Source organism: Neovison vison, chromosome 1, assembly GCF_020171115.1.
Source record: "Neovison vison isolate M4711 chromosome 1, ASM_NN_V1, whole genome shotgun sequence".
Classification (NCBI taxonomy): Eukaryota; Metazoa; Chordata; class Mammalia; order Carnivora; family Mustelidae; genus Neogale; species Neogale vison.
The window spans coordinates 143,534,949-143,554,098 of NC_058091.1; the positions used below are offsets into that span (position 1 = coordinate 143,534,949).

Here is a 19,150-nt window from a genome sequence, read left to right on the forward strand (position 1 = left end):
CCCCAAATCCACGACAGACTCACCATTTCTCCCAAACAGGCATTTGGGGTTGTAAGCATTGGAAAACAAAAACAAAAAAAGCAAAACAAAACAAAACAAAAAATGCAAAAAGTGCAAAAACACCCACCAAACGAAGGAGGCACTGCAGCCTAGGAGAATGAGCTCTGCTAGGCTCTCAGAGTTCAGGTATTTATTTCACACACCGCCTCACTTTTGTTCCGGAGCGAGACAGATCCGTGAGTGCCAGGCACGGTGATGGACAATGGGCACTAAAACCACACAGTCAGTCTTAGCAAATTAGGGAAACGAGAGATCGTTTGGTGGCATTCTATTGTCGCTACTGCAATCACCATCCTTTTCCCTGGTAATGGTGCTTTGTGATGAAGTGCGGTTCTCGCAGGATAATTGGGAAAGATACCGCAACATTCAGGGAGGCAGCATCTGGTTTTAAAAGCTCTTCAGACTCAAACTGGCATTTTACTTTATCTTGGAAAATTTATTAGAGATTCAGATCATGCCGGTTTAAATGGAAAGGTGAAAGCAGGGTAATTTCGATCTATGAATTATTCAACCTCAGCCTGGCGAAATTGCCATCCCCGAGCTGATCTCTGACAGTCGTCTCCCAGAGCCTCCATTACGCTTGTCACTTTTATTTCTTTATCTACGATCTCTTTCTCCGTTACCGAGCATTGTCCCTTAGGGCTCGGCTTCACAAACCGAAGTATCTCGAACTGGCAAAAACCTAAACGTGCTGCTGCCTCCACAGGCTGCCTTTCTCCCACCCCCGCCCACCCCAAATCATTAAAAACCACATCCGTGATGCTATCTGTTGGGCTCCGGGAGTAGATAAATTACAGCGCGCGCGCGCACGGGCACATGCAGGAGCGCATCCCTGCGAAGGAGAGTTACGTTCCGCTAACATCGCAAGAGAAGATAAAGTGAGGCTTCCTGCTTCTTTCTTTGTTGTCAGTGTGACCCATCCCAGTTACGTAGCATCACGCAGAGAGGAACCAGTGCGAAAGCAGGCTTGCCTGGCACCCTGATTTCCAGCCAGAGCAGAGGAAGACTGCACCGAAGGCAGGCACTGCAGACAGCTGCATACCTAGCCGCACGATTATGTAGGAAAATAAGAAGAAGCCATCAGATGACCGGAGTCAGACTGTCATTCTCTCTCTGGAATGCACTGAGCAATCGTCCACTGATGGCTGGTCGTGTCCCTGCTAGTCGGCAGCTGTCCCTGCATCCAGAGAGGACTGGCATTGAATTAGGTCAGTGAGTCTGCTTTCTCCTTTACACCGTGTTCTAACTGAGGAGCGGGGACCCGCGCCAGCCCCTGTGACCAGCCTGAACTGGGAGCGGGAGAGTCCCATGGCTTCAGTTTGCTGGTGTCGCCTGCACAGGCCCCGGCCAGCCGCACCAGCCATGGGCAGCCACGTCTCCTCGGTCCTAGCCTCTACTCCTGCAGGCGAGCCGTGTGGCATGAGGTGCCCGCAGGCGGGGGGCACAGGTTGGGGGTGGGGGCCGCCGCGCCCCGCCTGAGGCAGTGCGGCTGCGAGGCTCCAGTACTACCTGCTCAGCGGCGAACTCCGCGGCCAACGCGCGCACTCAGACCGCGTCTCCGCTCCTGGCTAACCCAAGGTAAATACTCTCACGTAAGGGATGCTGAGTGGCGGCAGGAGGAGGTCACTCTCAAACTCTGCCGCTGTGCGCCCAGCTGTCCGCCCCGGCTTTGCTGCACTGCGGCTGGCAAGCGGCAGGAGCCCGGGCTCTGGCAGCCGTGACCGTGACGGTGCAGCAGGCGGCGGCGGCGGTGACGAAGCCGTCAGCTGATCGCAGGGCGCTCCCGGGCCCGTGGCCTCCCCAGCATCAGGCCGGTTTCCAGGGTGGCACCGGGCAGGTGACCTTGAAGACGTCTGCAGCCTCGCTGCAGCAGGAGGGCAGCCTGCCTCGCTCCGCACCTGGCAGCGATCCCCCACACCTGGCAGGGACGGCTCCCCGTTCCTTGCTTTTCTCTGGGGCACAGTTTGTGTGCGTGTGCGTGTGCTTTAACTCGCAGCCTGCAGGACTTAACTATTTCTGCCCTGCTTGCTAAAGGCGGCAGGTCATCCTTGGAGTGACCATTGCGACGCGAACACAGGCTGCAGTCATCTCTGCCACCTGTCGTTTTCATTAGCTTCAGCGTCCGAAGAAGAAACGTAGGGGGAATTCCTGCCCGTGTTCTGATTTTAAAAGCACATTAAAAAAAAAAAAAAAAAAAAAAGGGTAAAAATTGCCTCAAGCCACTTGTAGGCTGTAACGGACTAGTAAATGGTACTCTAACGCGATGGCAGGAGCAACAGGGAAATCTCAGGGGTAAAGGAGTCCAGCAATAGCCTTCAATCGTGGTGCGGCCGCTGGAAAGCAGTGCACACGCTCCGTGACGGAGCGCAGGTTGCGCATCCCAATTAATCTGACAATGGAGCAAAAACCTTATATGGTATTACCCTAGTGGTTTGAGGAATGCCAAAATAAGAAAGCAGTCATTACCAGGCATTTGTTTAATGACTGTAATCATACTGAATTAATTTAACTTGCTGCAATGTTTAACAGAAAGTCAATTATGAATTTGTGCTGGAAGCATAACAATACTAGTATTTGCATACACCTTGCTCCGAGGAGACGTCCTCTGAAGATAACCTCATCTCACCAGCACTGACAGAGCACTCAGGATGTGCCAGGTGCCTTACAGAACAATCCAGGGCCAGCCTCTCTGAGGACAGGTGCTCCTGATTCGGAGCCCGAATGACACAGACATCCGGTGTGAGGGGCGTACAGAGGATTGCTCCCCTGGCCTATGCCAGGCACTTCGTAAGGATTCATCGGGGCTTTTGTTTTTTTTCCTATTTATGTCCTACAAATTTTAGTTTTCTATTTGCTGCTTTTCAGGTTGTCTTGATATGAATCCTAGTCAAAACTAAGAGGTCCAAACTAGAGGACATAAATCATCCATGCTGTCATCGTATTAGGGATACTCTGAATATTAAGATTAGAATGACTAGGAGTTTGTAAATGAAGGACTGATTCTACTTGGAGGCAGTGGGCGGGTAGGAGGGAGCCAGAGGCCCATGGGGAAGGCTGCTGCCTGCAGGGAACCCAGCACAGGTCTTTCTTTCCCATTCTTTCGTGCTCTCATTAGAGAGTCCAAGTCTCTTAAGTTCCCCTTGCCACCTTCTTTCAAAATCTGTTACCAGGAAATGAGCACCCAAATGACACAAATAACCAATAAGTTTTAGCATCATTCCTTACACTTTTTGAGGCAAATAAAGCTTCCAGAAAAGGTATGGCTATCTGCCAGGGCATTTTGAGCAGTAATTCATTTCTGAGGGGCAAGGAGGCCTTCTCCTTCATCATATGGCAGATCTGTGCCTGTGATGCTGACTGCATGCCCCCTCCCCCACCCCGGGTGGAGGTAAGACTCAGTCTGGAACTTCCTAAAGCCAGCCAGCTTGTACCATGAATGAGGGTGATCAGCGTGGGTCACTGGGGCAGGCCAGAGACACTCTCCCTCCCTCTAGGACATCCCGTCTTTGCTTCTGATTTCTCTCAGGTCCTTGGCCACCAAGAAAAAATGGCTCTAACATTGGTATTTTTAGAAAGCGTGCCCAGAGATGCCCAGGTTTCCCATAGGCAGAGAGCAAGCTTTCCTTTCATTGCAGACTATCCTGAAATAGCATGCTTCCCAATGACTAAAAAAAATGGTAATTCGCAACCATTAAGTACAGACTTGAAACCTCTGTAGCAAACGATGGAAAAAGGGGGTGTGCGAGTGTGTAGAAAAATGGGTGATATGCTTTATGAAAGTCAATCAAACCCCCATATGTGTTAATGACATACATTTCTCTTAATTTTAGGTATTCAGAAATAGAAGGCACACATTTCATTTTCCTTTGCATTTTGCAGAATGAGGCCAGTGAGGTGGTGGCTGTCCAGGCCTTTGTTAGATAAGGGAAAAAAAAAAAAATCTGTTCCTAAGCTCTCTGGAAATCTTCATTTTGACACATGCACCTTTGGGGGTCGGAGTGGGAACACACAGTCTCTGGCAGTCTTTAGAAGTTTGTGGATCGCTTCTCAGTGCTATGCATACACAGTATAATAAACAGGATTATTGAGGAAGCCAATTGTATTAAATATTCTAGCTTAAGAACTCTTGCCTTGGAAAATCCAAATACTTCCAAGGTGAAATTGCAAAGTGATTGTGATGGTCTCTGTTCCCACTCTTATCCAATAAGAAAATAAGTTCAAGGAGAGCCTAGAGGTTCAGTTGTTTAGGTGTCTGCCTTCAGCTCAGATCATGGTCCCAGGGTCCTGGGATTGAGTTCCGCATTGGGCTCCCTGCTCAGTGTGCAGCCTGCTTCTCCCTCTCCCTCTGCTGCTCTCCCAGCTTGTGAGGCCTAGACAAGATAAAAGGGTGGGAAGGAGACTAGATGACTGTATTTATTGAACTTCATTAAAACTGAAATCATGTTTCTTCTCAAAAGTGACCTTTTGAATGACTAGCAGATTTCCCATTTTCACATTTAAAAGAACACCCTAGAATTCCCAAACCGTCACCTCACATCATATGGATCCTTCCTAAGGCTGTGGGTGCAATTTATTCTTTCATCTTTTGTTTTACAGATGAGGGAGACAACTGAAGCTCAGAAAGGCCGAGCTCTGCTTACAGCAGCATGTGAGTAAAAGGGCAGTAGAGCCCGGAGCCCAAATCCTCCACCTGCACCAAGGCCCACTCCTTGCACATACTCGGTCACTCTACCAAACCCCGGGCAGCTTGCAGTCAAGCACAGTGGGAATATTTACACCACAGAAATGGGCAAACGCTAAAATCAGAGTGGTGGTTTTCCCTCCAGAGAGCTGATGGACGTGGTGTGATATCTTTAATTATGCCAGCTTCTAATCACACGTTCTTGCATTTCAACCCCAGAATCCAGAGTGCTGAGGAATGTCAAACATAATGGTTCATTCAGCATAAAGCTCGCAGGTCAAAGGGTCTTTTTTTTTTTTTTTCCTCACCATAGCACATACCCTCTCCAGTGTCCCATCACTCAGCCACCCAATCCCTCCCACACCCCCTATCCTCCAGCAACCCTGAATTTGTTTCCTGAGATTGAGTCTCTTATGGTTTGTCTCCCTCTCTGGTTTCATCTTGTTTCATTTTTCCCTCCCTTCCCCTATAATCCTCTGTTTTATTTCTCAAATTCCTCATATCAGAGATCATATGATAATTGTCTTTCTCTGATTGACTTATTTCACTCAGCATAATATCCTCTAGTTCCATCCACGTCCTTGCAAATGGCAGGATTTGGGGGTTTTGATGGCTACATAGTATTCCGTTGTGTATATATACCACATCTCCTTTATCCATCTGTTGACGGACATCTGGGTTTTTCCCATAGTTTGGCTATTGTGGACATTACTTCTATAAACATTCGGGTGCACGTGCCCCTTCGGATCACTACGTTTGTATCTTTAGGGTAAATACCCAGTAGTTCGATTGCTGGGTCATAGGGTAGTTCTATTTTCAACTTTTTGAGGAACCTCCATGCTGTTTTCAAGAGTGGTTGCACCAGCTTGCATTCCCACCAACAGTGTAGGAGGGTTCCCCTTTCTCTGCATCCTCGCCAGCATCTGTCATTTCCTGACTTGTTAATTTTAGCCATTCTGACTGGTGTGAGGTAGTATCTCATGGTGGTTTTGATTTGTATTTCCCTGATGCCGAGTGATGTGGAGCACTTTTTCATGTGTCTGTTGGCCATCTGGATGTCTTCTTTGCAGAAATGTCTGTTCCTGTCCTCTGCCCATTTCTTGATTGGATTATTTGTTCTTTGGGTGTTGAATTTGATCAGTTCTTTATGGATTTTGGCTACTAGCCCTTTATCTGCTATGTCATTTGCAAATATCTTCTCCCATTCAGGTAAGAGGGTCTTTAATCCTAGGCCACTGGTTATATGTGTGACCATGGGCAGGTTCATTCCCCTGTCTGGGACTCAGCTTCCTCTGTCGAACAAAGATAAAAATACCATGCACACCAGTTATGTACATTTGCGATGCTATGCTCACACGTGCTAAGTGACCAATGGCTGTTAGCTGTGATTATGTTCCTCCTCTTCCTCCTTCTCCTTTCCTGGTTCAGTTAGTCATCATAGCAGACTGAGGTTGTTTGCATTGAGATAGGTAAGGATATTTTTTAAAAGATTTTATTTATTTATTCATAAGAGAGAGAGAGGCAGAGGGAGAACCAGGCTCCCCAAGGAGCAGGGAGCCTGCTGCAGGGCTTGACCCCAGGACCCCAAGATCATGACCTGAGCCGAAGGCAGATGCTTAACCATCTGAGCCACCCAGGTGCCCAGGTAAGGATATTTTTAAGGAGATCATAACACAAACAAGCCCCCTCCCAAAAAAAGCCTATATAAAGGGCGCCTGGGTGGCTCAGTGGGTTAAGCCGCTGCCTTCGGCTCAGGTCATGATCTCAGGGTCATGGGATCGAGTCCCTCATCGGGCTCTCTGCTCTGCAAGGAGCCTGCTTCCTCCTCTCTCTCTCTCTGCCTGCCTCTCTGCCTACTTGTAATCTCTCTCTGTCAAATAAATAAATAAAATCTTTAAAAAAAAAAAAAAGCCTATATAAAGAACTTGGGATTCTGGAGAGTGTAGGATTAGCCTCTGTTTCCTGACTTTTGCGGGTAACAGATCGGAAAGGCCAGTATTATTTCTGCAGACCTTCTGTAACCTAAGGGAGCGTCACCGTTCAACAGAGAAATTACTGAGGGGCATGACTTCAGCATGGTTTTAGAGATCTTAGAGAAGACAGAGTAGAAGTATACACTGGATTTGAGGTATTCAGGCAAAGACAAAGTTGCCAGTTGTATGCAGAATGTGCAATTTGGCCCCTGTAGCCATGGAGCTCCCTATGTGAATATGTCTTCACTTGTGTCTAGCGGCCAATCCACACACCTGCCGAGGCGTGCTGTATGTTTCAGAGCTCAGAATCCCTCCTTCAAGGAGCCGGAGCTTCAGGGGAAGAGGCTTTGCCTGCAGGCTCTGGGGGACAAGGGCTTGGAATGTCAAGTTTCTGCGTCTGGAGGGCTACAAGCCAGGGAGATGCCCCCTCCCCTGTTCAGTGGCTTTGGCACGCCGCTGGAATAGGTCCCACAGGTTCAGTCCCATCTTTGGGGCTTCTCTGCAGCCAGAGTGCTACTGAACACAGGACTGCCGTGACAGTGAGAGGATAGAGAAGCAGCTTAGAAAAGGTGGGGCAGCACGCACCCTACTTCTGCTCACCCCAGCCCAACCACGGAAGGGCAGCGGGGGACAGTGTTATCGCCATGGTACCCTAGATTCATACCGAGTCCCAAGGGACGACAGAATGACGTCACCCCATCCTTACAGACTAAGCATTACAGGCAGTAAGTTCTAGCAGTTTAAAGGATGGACAGGTCACCTGGCTCTCCTTGCCCTGACTACCCTGCAGGCTCCATGTGGCCCCCCCCCCTTACTTTGGGCTCGCTCCTTTTCAGAGCTGAAGGTGCACTCGCAGAAAGTGAAATCAGCTGGGACAACAGGAGCCCTCGAAAGAGCCAGACTGTGGCCCAGGAGACATCAGGCTTCCAGTCCCTAAAGGTAAAGATGTTTTAACCCAAATACCAATGTATAATAACAACTGCAAGAAAGAAAAACAGACACAGTTTCCATTTATTGAGTGTCGGGCGTGTGCCAGGCACACAGGCTAATCTTCCCAACCACGAATGCAGTAATAATCACATGCATAGGGCCTCCCGTGGCCAGAGTTCCAAACGCTTTACATCCATAACTTACATCATTCCCACAACCACCCTCCGAGGAAGGATTCCCATTCAACCTCCTTGAGGTCCCTTCCACAAATGAGAAAAGGGAGGCATGAAGAGAGGAGTATTGTTCAGATCACACTCTTGGTAAATATGAGGCTGCGCATTCAAACCCTCAGTGTCTAATTTGCGTTCAAGTTCAGATCCTGTGCCCTTGAACACCAGTATTCAAACACGGGATTCGTGCGGTGAGTGTTCAGTTGTAACAGTCTTTGAGTGGCTCGGAAGAGCCTAAGAGAAAGGAGGGGAAAAACAGATACTAAGCTTACAGTCACTCAGGGAAGGGTTAAAATCTAAGAGTCGGTGACAAGGGAGACCCCATCCCATAAGAAGTATTAGCGAAACGGGCTTTTCAGCCAAGTGTTCCTTTAAAGATTGAACTCTGCGGTATGCTAGTAAGTTGGCTCTCGGAGGAAGAAAAGAATGGCTTGTAGCGTTTGCCCATTTCTGTGGTGTAAATACCCCCACCACGGCCAAGTTCAAGATTCCAACAGTTTAACAACCTATTTGTAAGATTCCTGAGTATTTGACAATTGGTTCTCCAAAAGCCTGGAGGAGCCGCTTCAGCACACGGCAGTGTGGGCTCCGCGGCAGCCTGATCCACTCCTACCTGGAACCCTATCATTTTATAATGTCTACACATTCAGGGCAGGTTTCATACTAAACTCACAGCTCTGTGATGTCCCACGACCTTAGGTAGTCTCTCTCCTACTCTCCCTCCTAAGCAGTGTTTTTACTTCTTGTATTTCATAAAAGACGTTTTTAATTTTGATCTTGATTTTAAAAGGAAGGTGCGACATTTATAGTTCTCTTCCTTTGACCTTCTAATAAATCTAACAAATCGGTGTGGCTTTGGGAGTGGGAATGATTCCTGGTTGGGTAAAACATTCCTCCGTGAATTGCTGGGCCTTTGGGAGACCTGAGAAACCCACGGATGTCATGCTTACATGTGCATGGGAATCCGCACGCGTACACACACACACACACTCACCACTATTGACCGTGAGCCCTCCACAGCCTGGAGCACGTCTGAACCCGCCGCACTCACCAGTTTGCATGGCACCTGTTCCCAACCACTGCCTCAGACCAGAGCTGCACACAACCTTTCAAGACCCGGTCAGCCAGGCAAGTCACTTTGTAAGTGCATGATTGCCATGAGGTCATGATGTGAATTCAGACCCTAGCAAATGAAATGGCAATTACCCTTTGAGAAACGATGTAACTCTAGGGATAATCACCACGTTCTGTGTAATTTTTTTTTTTTTTAGATCTTTGGGGGGTGCTAATTTGTAAAGCACATATAACCAAATGAATAATTATATAGCAAGGAACCAAAGGCAATTACAAAATAATTGCATGCTATCTGATCCCTCCATGAAAACAGGCTTCACAGAATGTTCCCCTAAACTATTTCTTGTACCTGTGGAAGGCTTTAAGGTCATTCTTTTTCTTTAACTCTTTTGAGTTCTATTGTTTGGTAAAATATACTCAAGTGTTGGCCCTCCATGTAGGTTAGAAACCCAGCATAAAGCTTGATTTTTGCCCGTATGTTCTATAAAGTAAATTTATGGGAAACTCAACACTTTGTTATAAAATGGGCTTCGTGTTAAATGGCTTTGTTCAGCCGCAGGGTCATGTAAGTGTTCCGAGCAGACAGGCCAGCCTGAGCTATGATGTCCAGTATTGCTGACTTCAGATACTTTCAAGTTATGATGGTTTATCAAGATGTAAGTCGAGGAAGACCTGTACTAGAATTACTCAAAAATTTTACACTTGATCTTAGCCAAAAGGCCGAGAAGCGATACCATTTGTTTTGGGTCTGAAACAGCACCTGAGACCTCTGAAAGCATGTTCTTGGGCATTATGCCTTCGTGTATGTCCCTCACAACGTTTCCATTCTCAGCTGAAAATGAGTAAGACTGGGAGAGAAAGCGTAATGGATTTGCCCAGTGACTTCTATCTCCTGGCTCCAAGATTCCCCCCTGCCTACCCCATGCCACATGCATGCACTTTCTTTGTCCTAATCTTTATTGTTTCTATTTGTGAAGTTAGAAGAGAAAGAGAGAGACAGAGGGAGAAGTGCAGCCACACTGGTTACAAGAAAGAAATGGAGTGAGGAGTTGGGGATCCACGGGATGCATTTTGCAAGCCCGTCCAGAAGCTAGAAAGAGCCCCCTGTCAATAAACACACACGAAACTTGCCCCACTGTATCCTTCTTAAACGGACTGCATTGACGATCAACTTTAAAAGCCAATAAACAATACTGTTGAATATCTCATGTAATTTGCTGACGCCTGTACCCAAAGTGGAAAAACGGAGTGTGTACAGAGGGATGGTTAAGCGTATTGGCTGCTTACCGTCCTGATCGCGGGGCTGACCGGGAGGGGGCGAAAGCTTGTCGCCGCTGCCGGGCGTCACGAGGTGACATCCGACCCCGTGTATCGCCAGCCTGGGAAAAGATGAGAATTCCATGTACAGTTTCTCCTAATTTAGTATTTAATCTAGAATGATCAACTTGTGTTCCCGTGCTCACCCTCTCCACCCCTGCCCCCTGCCCCCGGACCCTGCCTCTCACCTTATTCCCGCCCTTGGCACTTTCTTGTGCTAATCACGCTTTGCAGATGGTCCAGAATGAGAAACGATAAGAAGTCACAGAACTAATCTGGAAGAAAAATTATTTCTTGTATTTTAATAAGAGATTAATTACAGTTGACCTTTGAACAAGATGGGTTTGAACTGCGTGGGTTCACTTAGATGTGGATTTTTTACGGTCTTGTACGGTAAAGTTATTTTCCTTATTTTTTAAACAACATCCTCTTTTCTCTAGCTTACTTTATTGGAAGAATATAGTATATAACACACATAGCATACAAAATGTGTGTTAACAGACTGTGATCAGTAAGGCTTCTGGTCAATAGTGGGCCATTTAGTAGTGAGATTTTCAGGGAGTCAAAAGTTACATGCAACTTTCTGACCACACCGGGGGTTGGCCTCCATGTTGTTCAAGGGTCAACTGTACTGTTTTACTTCTACTTTTAGGAAATTTTAGAATTTTTCCTTGAAGGGTATTGTTTGCTCCAATCCACTGGATACAGAAGGGGCCTGAGAGCTAAAATTGGCCGGCGGTGAAACTTCCCAAAACCACTGGCGTTCCTAACAATCTCGAGGTGGTGGTGTTTAGAAATGTAGTTATATCATACTTGCAGTTGAAACTTGTGGTTTTCCAAGCCTTTGTGAAAGGGTCTACTTCCAAACTGTTGCCGAAGTGACTCAGGGCTCTTCCATATTCCCAGGGGATGTGGAGCTGGGGGAATGATGCGTACAGGGGCAGAGGCAAATGGACGGTCAGTGGTCTCTTCCCAGATTCTTCATGTCACTGATGCTTAGTCCACTGATAATCAAAAACGGAACAGTCAGTTTCCATTTACTTTAAATACGGTCACAGGCACTAAAATTATTCAAGTATAAAATAACAGAAAGAGTCTGCTTTCTTCTGTAATGAGAAAGTGAACAGCGAGCCCATGAAATCATTGCCGAGTTTAGGTTCACTGTTTCAGAGTGAATTAAAAGTCCTATTGATTTAGTAGGAGAACACATTTGTGAAAACTAGACTTTTTAACAGGTTTAGGAATGCTTTCAAGATATCAGATAAATGAGCAGCCCTTAAAATACCGGCCTCCACCAAGCCTCCTACTGTCAGCTCCTTTGCCTTATAAAGAGGCCGGCCGCAAGGGACAGACTTGTGATTGAAGATTGCTGGGGATGTCCAACGTACTTGGAAATTGAAAAGGGTATAAATGGAAAGCAAGGAGGTAGAGACCGCATATATTACATATTCTTTGTTGTTATTTTTTAAAGATTTTATTTATTTATTTGGCAGGCAGAGAGGGAGGAAGCAGGCTCCCTGCTGAGCAGAGAGCCCGATGCGGGGCTCGATCTCAGGACCCTGAGATCATGACCTGAGCTGAAGGCAGAGGCTTAACCCACTGAGCCACCCAGACACCCCATTACATATTCTTTTAAGAAGTGTAGTTATCAAAGACTCATTAGAAGTCACAGTTTAAAAGGTATGTACTTCTACCAAGGAGGTTTTGGAGGGCTATTTATTTAGGATGGAAACTTTTAAACTTATTGGCTGAGGAAAAAAGAATTGGTAGAAAGTGACAATTTGGGGGTATAGGAGACAGGAGAGTCCTTTGTTGGAGCTCCAGGGCCAAGAGCGAGGTGGAGGTGTGGCCCTAGAGCATCCCACTTACCTTCTGAGACTGTTGAAGGTGGCGTGGGTATGGAGGATTTCGTGGTTCCCATCGTCTGAACCCAGCTTGCAGAATTAAGAGCAATGCTGCAAATACATTTTGATCACAGACTGTTCTCTCCCCAGACATAGCTACTGTGATACTCTGAATGCAGTCCAAGTCTGAATTAGCTTTTGGGGCATCTGGCTGACTCAGTCGGTGGAGCATTTGGGTCTTGATCTCAGGGTTGTGAGTTCAAGCTCCATGCTGGGTACAGAGATTACATAAAAATAATAAAATCTTTTTTATTATTTTATTTATTCATCAGATGAGAAGCAAACTCCCCACTGATCAGGGAGCCTAACGTGGGGCTCGATCCCAGGACCCTGGGATCATGACCTGAACTGAAGGCAGAGGCTTAACCCACTGAGCCACACAGGCAACCCCAAATAAAATCTTTTAAAAAAAGACTGAATTAGCTTTTTGAGACAATAAATCCATTTCCTTTGGGAAATAGTATTATATAAAGGAAAATAAGGGTTTTAAGTGTTCTGGCATTAAGTTCAAATCCTGGCCCACCTACTTACTAGCTATAGGATTTTGGTCAAGTTACTTATAATTCTCAACTTAAAAAAAAAAGTAATAAAATAATAAATCTCCCTCTGAGAATTACCCTGAGAATCAAATGGGCAATAACTAATAGTAAACATTCCGGAAACATATTATTTTGATTGCTATTACTACTCTTGTGCTAAAGGAAAATTAGTAGATATTGTTATAGGGTTAAGAAACATTTCCCCCATTCTATTTACTGTTGATTTTTTTAGACTCAGGGGTAAGACTTTAAGTCTATTGAAGTATGTGCATGTTAGGTTCATTATACTGTTCCCCTCTCCTAAGACCCTTCTGCGTTCTGACTCCATCAGTCCCTGCCTTTCCTGCCCTTTCCAGCCTGCAGGATCTGTGAACCTCAGCAGAGTCCTGGCCTGCCACTGCCATCGCATACCCTGTACCCCCTTCCGCCTTCTTCCCTGCTGGCAGATGCTCCGTCTGGTTCAACCCAAGCAACGGGCTCAATTTCAGCAGGCCGTCTCCCAGACTCCCTTGCAGGTAGGCGTGGTCATGTGACACACTTGTAGCCAATGAGGAAAAGCAGAGGTCACGGGGTGGGTGTCCAGGAATGTTTGTTAAGGAGGCTAGAGGCCTGGGAATGAGCCCGATCCCAAGAAGGATGGAGAAGGAAGAGGAGCCTGGGGCTTGATGCCTTCGTACAGGCCCTTCACTGGGCTACACCGCAGCCCTTGTCGTGTGACGAAAACAACCCCTATTTCCTTCGGCCTCTCCGTTCCATTTAGCAAACGCAATTCCTGCCTGCTCCAGACGCCATCCGTGCTGTCATCTAAATATCTGGGGCCGGGGGCGCCTGGGTGGCTCAGTGGATTAAGTCGCTGCCTTCGGCTCAGGTTATGATCTCAGTGTCCTGGGATCGAGCCCCACATCGGGCTCTTTGCTTGGCGGGAGCCTGCTTCCCTGACTCTCCGCCTGCTTGTGATCTCTCTCTCTGTCAAATAAATAAATAAAATCTTAAAAAAAAAAAAATATCTGGGGCCAGGGAAGTTAGCCCGCACAGAGCGGAGCTGAAGCTAGAACACTACCCCTTTCTTTACAAACCGTCCTCCACTTTGATTCCAAATTCACTGAGACACGCCTGCCATCTGCCGCTGTGTAATATAAGGCGTACAAACACGATGCGTTACGGACACACATAGTTCTTACACTGATGTCTTACTTTGCAGCACTTGTCCATAGGGGAGTCCTGCCGCCGCGCTGGCCCGGGCTCCGTGACGAGATGGCTGAGACGCTGTCTGCCGGGCCCGGGGCATGCATTCCGTGTAGATCTGTAAAACCGAAAGGCGTCGTGCGGTGATCAACTCCTTGTGGCACAGACAAGGGAACTGGGACTCAGACACCTTGTCCCAGCTCAGGATCCCAGGAGGTCGTAGGGCCCGCGTTCATCCCGTAGTCTCCCCCACAGTGTTTACAGTGTTGCACACCCCGTTTGAGTACGTCGTGCAAACATTCCTTCTGTCTTACACTCTGGCTTCAGGATCTCCTTTTACTTTACCCCCAATTACATTAACTTTTAAAATACCCTCAGACACGGACGCCAGACTAAAGACCGTGTCTGTTTTTCAGGTGAACACACTTTGATTCTCAGTACCCTGGGGTCCTGTCCGCAGTCACAAGGAGCCGGTGGTAGTAAGACACAAGGCTGAAGACGGCTTCTGCAGCTACAGGAAGGAGACCGATAAAGGGCCTCCAATTCCCCCTTGAACTTGGAGTGGGTCACTCTGCCCTCCCCCGCATGGCTGGGATCTCAGTAAAAATGGCTTTTCCCCAGTCATACCTGTCACGCGTCGAAGTGGAAAACACCTTGCGGATTTCTTGTGCCACCCCGAAATGGGACAACACCGGCACGGACATTTCCCTGATATCTGATAGCCGCGAGCTCCCTGCAGCCGCTGCAGCTGCTGCCCGGCAGACACCGGGGAGATTAGATACGGCGTTTGCACCTGGCCGGCCATAAACGGCCTCTGGGTCGCACATGAAGGTTAACAGGCCCCGTTCCCTTCCCTCCTTAGACCTAGCATGTGAAAACATGAAAGAGAGCTGTAATTATTGATCAACAATAAAAGCTTCTGCGGCGTGTGTAACATGAATGGATTTATTTGCCTGCCCGGAGTGGAGGCGGACCTGTTCCTGGGGGTTGACGAGGATGTGCCTCCTCTTCCCTGGGTCCTGTACTGATTTATCTTTTTTTAAGATTTTATTTCTTTAAGTAACCTTTACACCCAACGTGGGGCTTGAACTCCCAGGCCTGAGATTAAGAGCCCCGCTTCATTCTGTCCCTTACCTTCGAATGTTAGACTGTGGGGCTGGTTTCTGTCAGAGGGACAGGAGGGAACTCACTGACTGTGTGCTTGGTCAGCTAGTGAGAGATGCCACCCTTCACAAAGCAGGAAGTTGGGGCGCCTGGGTGGCTCAGTGGGTTAAGCCTCTGCCTTTGGCCCAGATCATGATCTCAGGGTCCTAGGATTGAGCCCACATTGGGCTCTCTGCTAGCGGGAAGCCTGCTTCACCCTCTCTCTCTGCCTGCCTCTCTGCCTACTTGTGATCCCTCTTACTGTGTCAAATAAATAAAATCTTAAAAAAAAAAAAAAAAAAAAAAGGCAGGAACTTTTCTCTCCAGAACTTTGCCTGGTTCTTTCTGGTGCATCTGCCCCCCGTCTCCTTTGAGCTAGGCTTTGTTCTCACGACCCCCTTTTTTGTAACGCAGCATTGATCCTGAGGTCGGACAAGTGGGGCTCGGCTTGGGAAGCAGGGCAGAGCTCGGTGTGTTTCCTGGAGTCCTCTCCGTGATTATGATTCAGGGGATCCCGGCTGGCTGAAAGCATGATTAAAATGAGTTTATAGACTTCTGCGGCCAGCTCTCATCTACTTAGCCACAATGTGGTAATTCGAGAGCATTAAAAAAAAAAAAAAAAAGACTCCATATTAGCAGATCATTTGAATGTGCCCCCCTCTTTTTCCTCCACAAATCCTAATGCTCCACACTTTTGTTCCCAGTATGTTATATAAGCATGAATCATTCTGAGACTTGAATAACTCCTTTGACCGTGGGGAGTTCGGAGGCCTACAAGGAACCTTAGCTGAAATGGAAACTTGCCACATGGGTGATACTCTCCACTCCTGTTTTCTACTAGCTCCTAAACTTTTCAAGTACAAGAGCCGATTTTTCACCCAATACTAGGCATTTTGTTTTAGTCTCTGCTGATTGAGATTACCAAAAGCTGTCATGAAAGCAGCATATTTTGTACTGATTAATCATCGCAACAACCACTTACACATGAAAAATAACAGTACATCTATACCAGTACATTCTTCATTCTGTCCTCGATAACACTGGGTATAAATATAGATTTCCGGACTCCTTAACGAAACTTCAGGGGCTCCCAGGGGTTTGAGGGTCAAATTACACAGTCACTCTTCGAAAGAGTAAATGACTCTTGCAGAAGGAATTTAGAAAGAGGGCTGTTAAAAGAATCTTGCAAAAACTTGCAGAATAAGATCTCCAATATACCATGTTCCACAGGATGAACGAAGAGGGTGTGAGGAAGCTAGCTCTTGAATTTCCAGCAATAACTTAGGTGCTGTGCTCCTGCAATTTAACCAACCTATGGGGCACTGTTGTTGGTTTTTTTTTTTTTATGGACCAATGTAATTAGATAAAATTCATAATCAACTCAAATATTTTTTATCTTCTTGGGGCTCCTGGCTAAGACAGTGAAGTGTGCGACTCCTGATCCCGGGGTTGGGAGGGTTGAGCCCGATGTTGGGTATAGACTTTATTACGAAAAATAACACATTTTTTTGTATCTTTTATCATCTTATTATAGTGCAGCCCCCTGAACCAGTATAATCGCTGTATGTTAACAAGAATGACTACACTTGAAAATCCCTATTAAAACTAAATTAAGTAAAATCCAGAGTACATAATTCACAATCTGATTTAATTTTTACATGAGATCATTAACAAACTACCGAGCTATCACAGACCCTCTAAATCATGTTCTCACCCTTTATTCAGACCTATAAAATAATATTCAAGTTACTGCGTGTGTTTTAAAAGTTATTTCTAGCCTCATTTTCCCTTTTGATTTGAGTCAAGCAACGGTTTCCCCCAAGAGTCTCCAATGCACATCTTCAAACACAGAGCAGAGTTCTAGTGTAAATTATAGTCCTTTCTTCTCTAAAAAAAAAAAAAAAAAAATGGCCAAGAAAAAAAAACACTGTATTCCATTTTTCAATAATCCTTAACTGTTGCTCTTTCCTTGGGAGAGAGGAGCCCATTCTTCCTAATGGAATTACATTGGGTTTGTAATCTAAAGAACCCGTTTTCCCTGGGTCAGAAGGGATGAAAGGCTCAGCCTCACACCCAAGCCAAACTACTCCCTGGGGAATCCTCTCCAGATAGCAAACATTAGAAAAAGCAAAGATAACCTCCCGGGAGCAGCTCCAAGGCTGCCCAGCCCCAGGAGGAATCCTTCGAGACTTCCTTGGGCGCCTAGTTACAAGAATGATCCGGTCGGTGGTGACGAAAGATACACAGTCCCATAAAGCTTTTATACCAGCTAAACACTGACCCCCACCAGGCAGGGCAGGGGAGCTGATAACCTCTCCCAGTCAGGCTGCCCCGAGAGATCTTTGAAAGCCAAAGGGCAAACTCACATCAACTCAGCTGCCCTGATGATACACAGTGGACCTGCCAACATCTCACGGCTTCGCACCAATGCAGACCTTCCAGAAGGGCAAAAATCAAAGGCTTCACTCCCAGTCCTGTTCTGTAGCGCAGGGTTGTGTCCTTCACAGAATGCAATACCTTCCGTCACCCCAAAGATGCCACCTCCCTCTCCCCAAGTCCACCGCACAGCCCCGCAGAGCCCGCTCTCCCTGGATTTGCATCCAGGTGCAAATTCCTACTTGCAGTGGGAATCCTTCATCCAAATGCAAATCATTTTGCAAGATCAAAATTCTTTGGCTATGATCAGTAGGGACCAGCCTCTAAGAAAATTTGCATTTTAACTGGTAACGTAGGTACAGCCACGGGTCAGAGAAATGAAGGGACAAAGAGATCATTGCAAAAACAAATTAACAAACAAATGAGATATGAATACACTCTATTAACTGTCTACATTTTTGAAACAGGAAGAGACGAGAATTTAGAACGCTGAAACGCATCCAACTGAAAAGGGGCAAAAGGAATTTTAATGAATTACAACCCAACTTGAGATGAAACCTGGATAATTAGAGTCTCCATGATTGTAACTCAGTGGAAAACTGGCTTGATGTAGCCCCCCTATAAATGACTGCTTGTAGCTGAAGACAGCTAGGTTATAAAGCAAGGCAAGCTAGTATTAGAAAAAGTTAAAAACCTTTCCAGCCAAATATTTTTAAATATTTTGCTAGCATTTTAGGACACTGTTTTATATATTATTAAAAAAAGAAAGAAACCAGAAAATTTTCCCAAATTCAGTTCCAGGAAGCTCCTGTGTCTGTTGGTTCATGATATCATAATCCAAATACACTGGCATTGAGGAACCAAGAGATCCGGTCAGTGATCTGGATAAGTGTAAGATCAATAAAAATGACTGATAGGAGAAGCACCACCCACAGCTTCTGAGGCAGAGCTGTAGGTACCTTGAGCACTGGCGAGAGCCACCTGTGAGGGCACCAACTTGGGCAATGACCCACCTCACATACCCTTGTCCATCCCTCCGGACATGGAGATTCACATCCCCAGGAGCGCTGGGGTTAGACTCTGGCCCTCTGAAGACCCGAGCCCCCTCTACACACAGGCTAGAAGTGGTTGAAGGCTTACCTAGAGATGGATTCCCCGAATGCGATACGCAGGACACAGTAAGATCCGTCCTAGCAACCACGGGGGACCCCAAGAGCATTTTCTCAGTCCTAGGCCTGCCTGGGACGTGGTTAACATCGGTCTCAGACAGGAATGAAGTAGACTACAAGTTTCTTGGAGTAAGTCAACTCTCCCTGCCACAGTTTCTTACTGCCAGGTCCCTACCCCAAGTTCGATGCCTGACATTTGACGTTTAAACCGTTGACAACAGGAGGGACCTTGGGCTAGGTGAGCCGACACCCTCCGCCCGGAGCCGCTTCCTGTGACTGCCGGCCCGTGACACGTACGCGTCTCTCCCCTCTTTCATTCCCACCGTCCCTTCCTGCCCTTCTGGGACCAGAGCAGAAGGGCCTGCGGATGCACACTGGCGTGGAGGTCCTATTCTCGTGAGACTGGACCTGTAAAACTCTGCCTTATCACTAAACACACCGAAGGCTTATCTTTATGAAAAGAGAGAGAAAGCTTAGCTCGCCTGCTTAATCCTTCTCCAGTCTAGCCCTAACACTTCCACTCGGCAGGGCGGGGCGGGCGGGGGGGGGGGGGGGGGGGGCGGGGTGCA

The 19,150-nt window shown here is 47.0% G+C and overlaps 2 long non-coding RNA genes across 3 annotated transcripts; one reads left to right on the forward strand and one right to left on the reverse strand.

Annotated features, from left to right (window-relative positions):
* The first annotated feature begins 889 nt into the window (after positions 1-889).
* LOC122913171 lies at positions 890-14,610 on the forward strand. Of its 2 annotated transcripts, XR_006385703.1 has the most exons (5): positions 890-1,268; positions 4,657-4,708; positions 7,551-7,653; positions 13,065-13,223; positions 14,310-14,610. It is a non-coding gene; the product is annotated as an uncharacterized LOC122913171 (long non-coding RNA). The 2 variants fall into 2 exon arrangements; XR_006385702.1 differs by lacking the exons at positions 13,065-13,223; positions 14,310-14,610 and adding an exon at positions 8,895-9,002 and having other exon boundaries at positions 912-1,268.
* LOC122913178 lies at positions 7,676-14,301 on the reverse strand. Its single transcript, XR_006385704.1, has 6 exons — positions 13,903-14,301; positions 12,135-12,380; positions 11,079-11,269; positions 10,454-10,540; positions 10,236-10,327; positions 7,676-8,108 (listed from the first exon to the last, which is right to left on the reverse strand). It is a non-coding gene; the product is annotated as an uncharacterized LOC122913178 (long non-coding RNA).
* Positions 14,611-19,150: the final 4,540 nt, after the last annotated feature.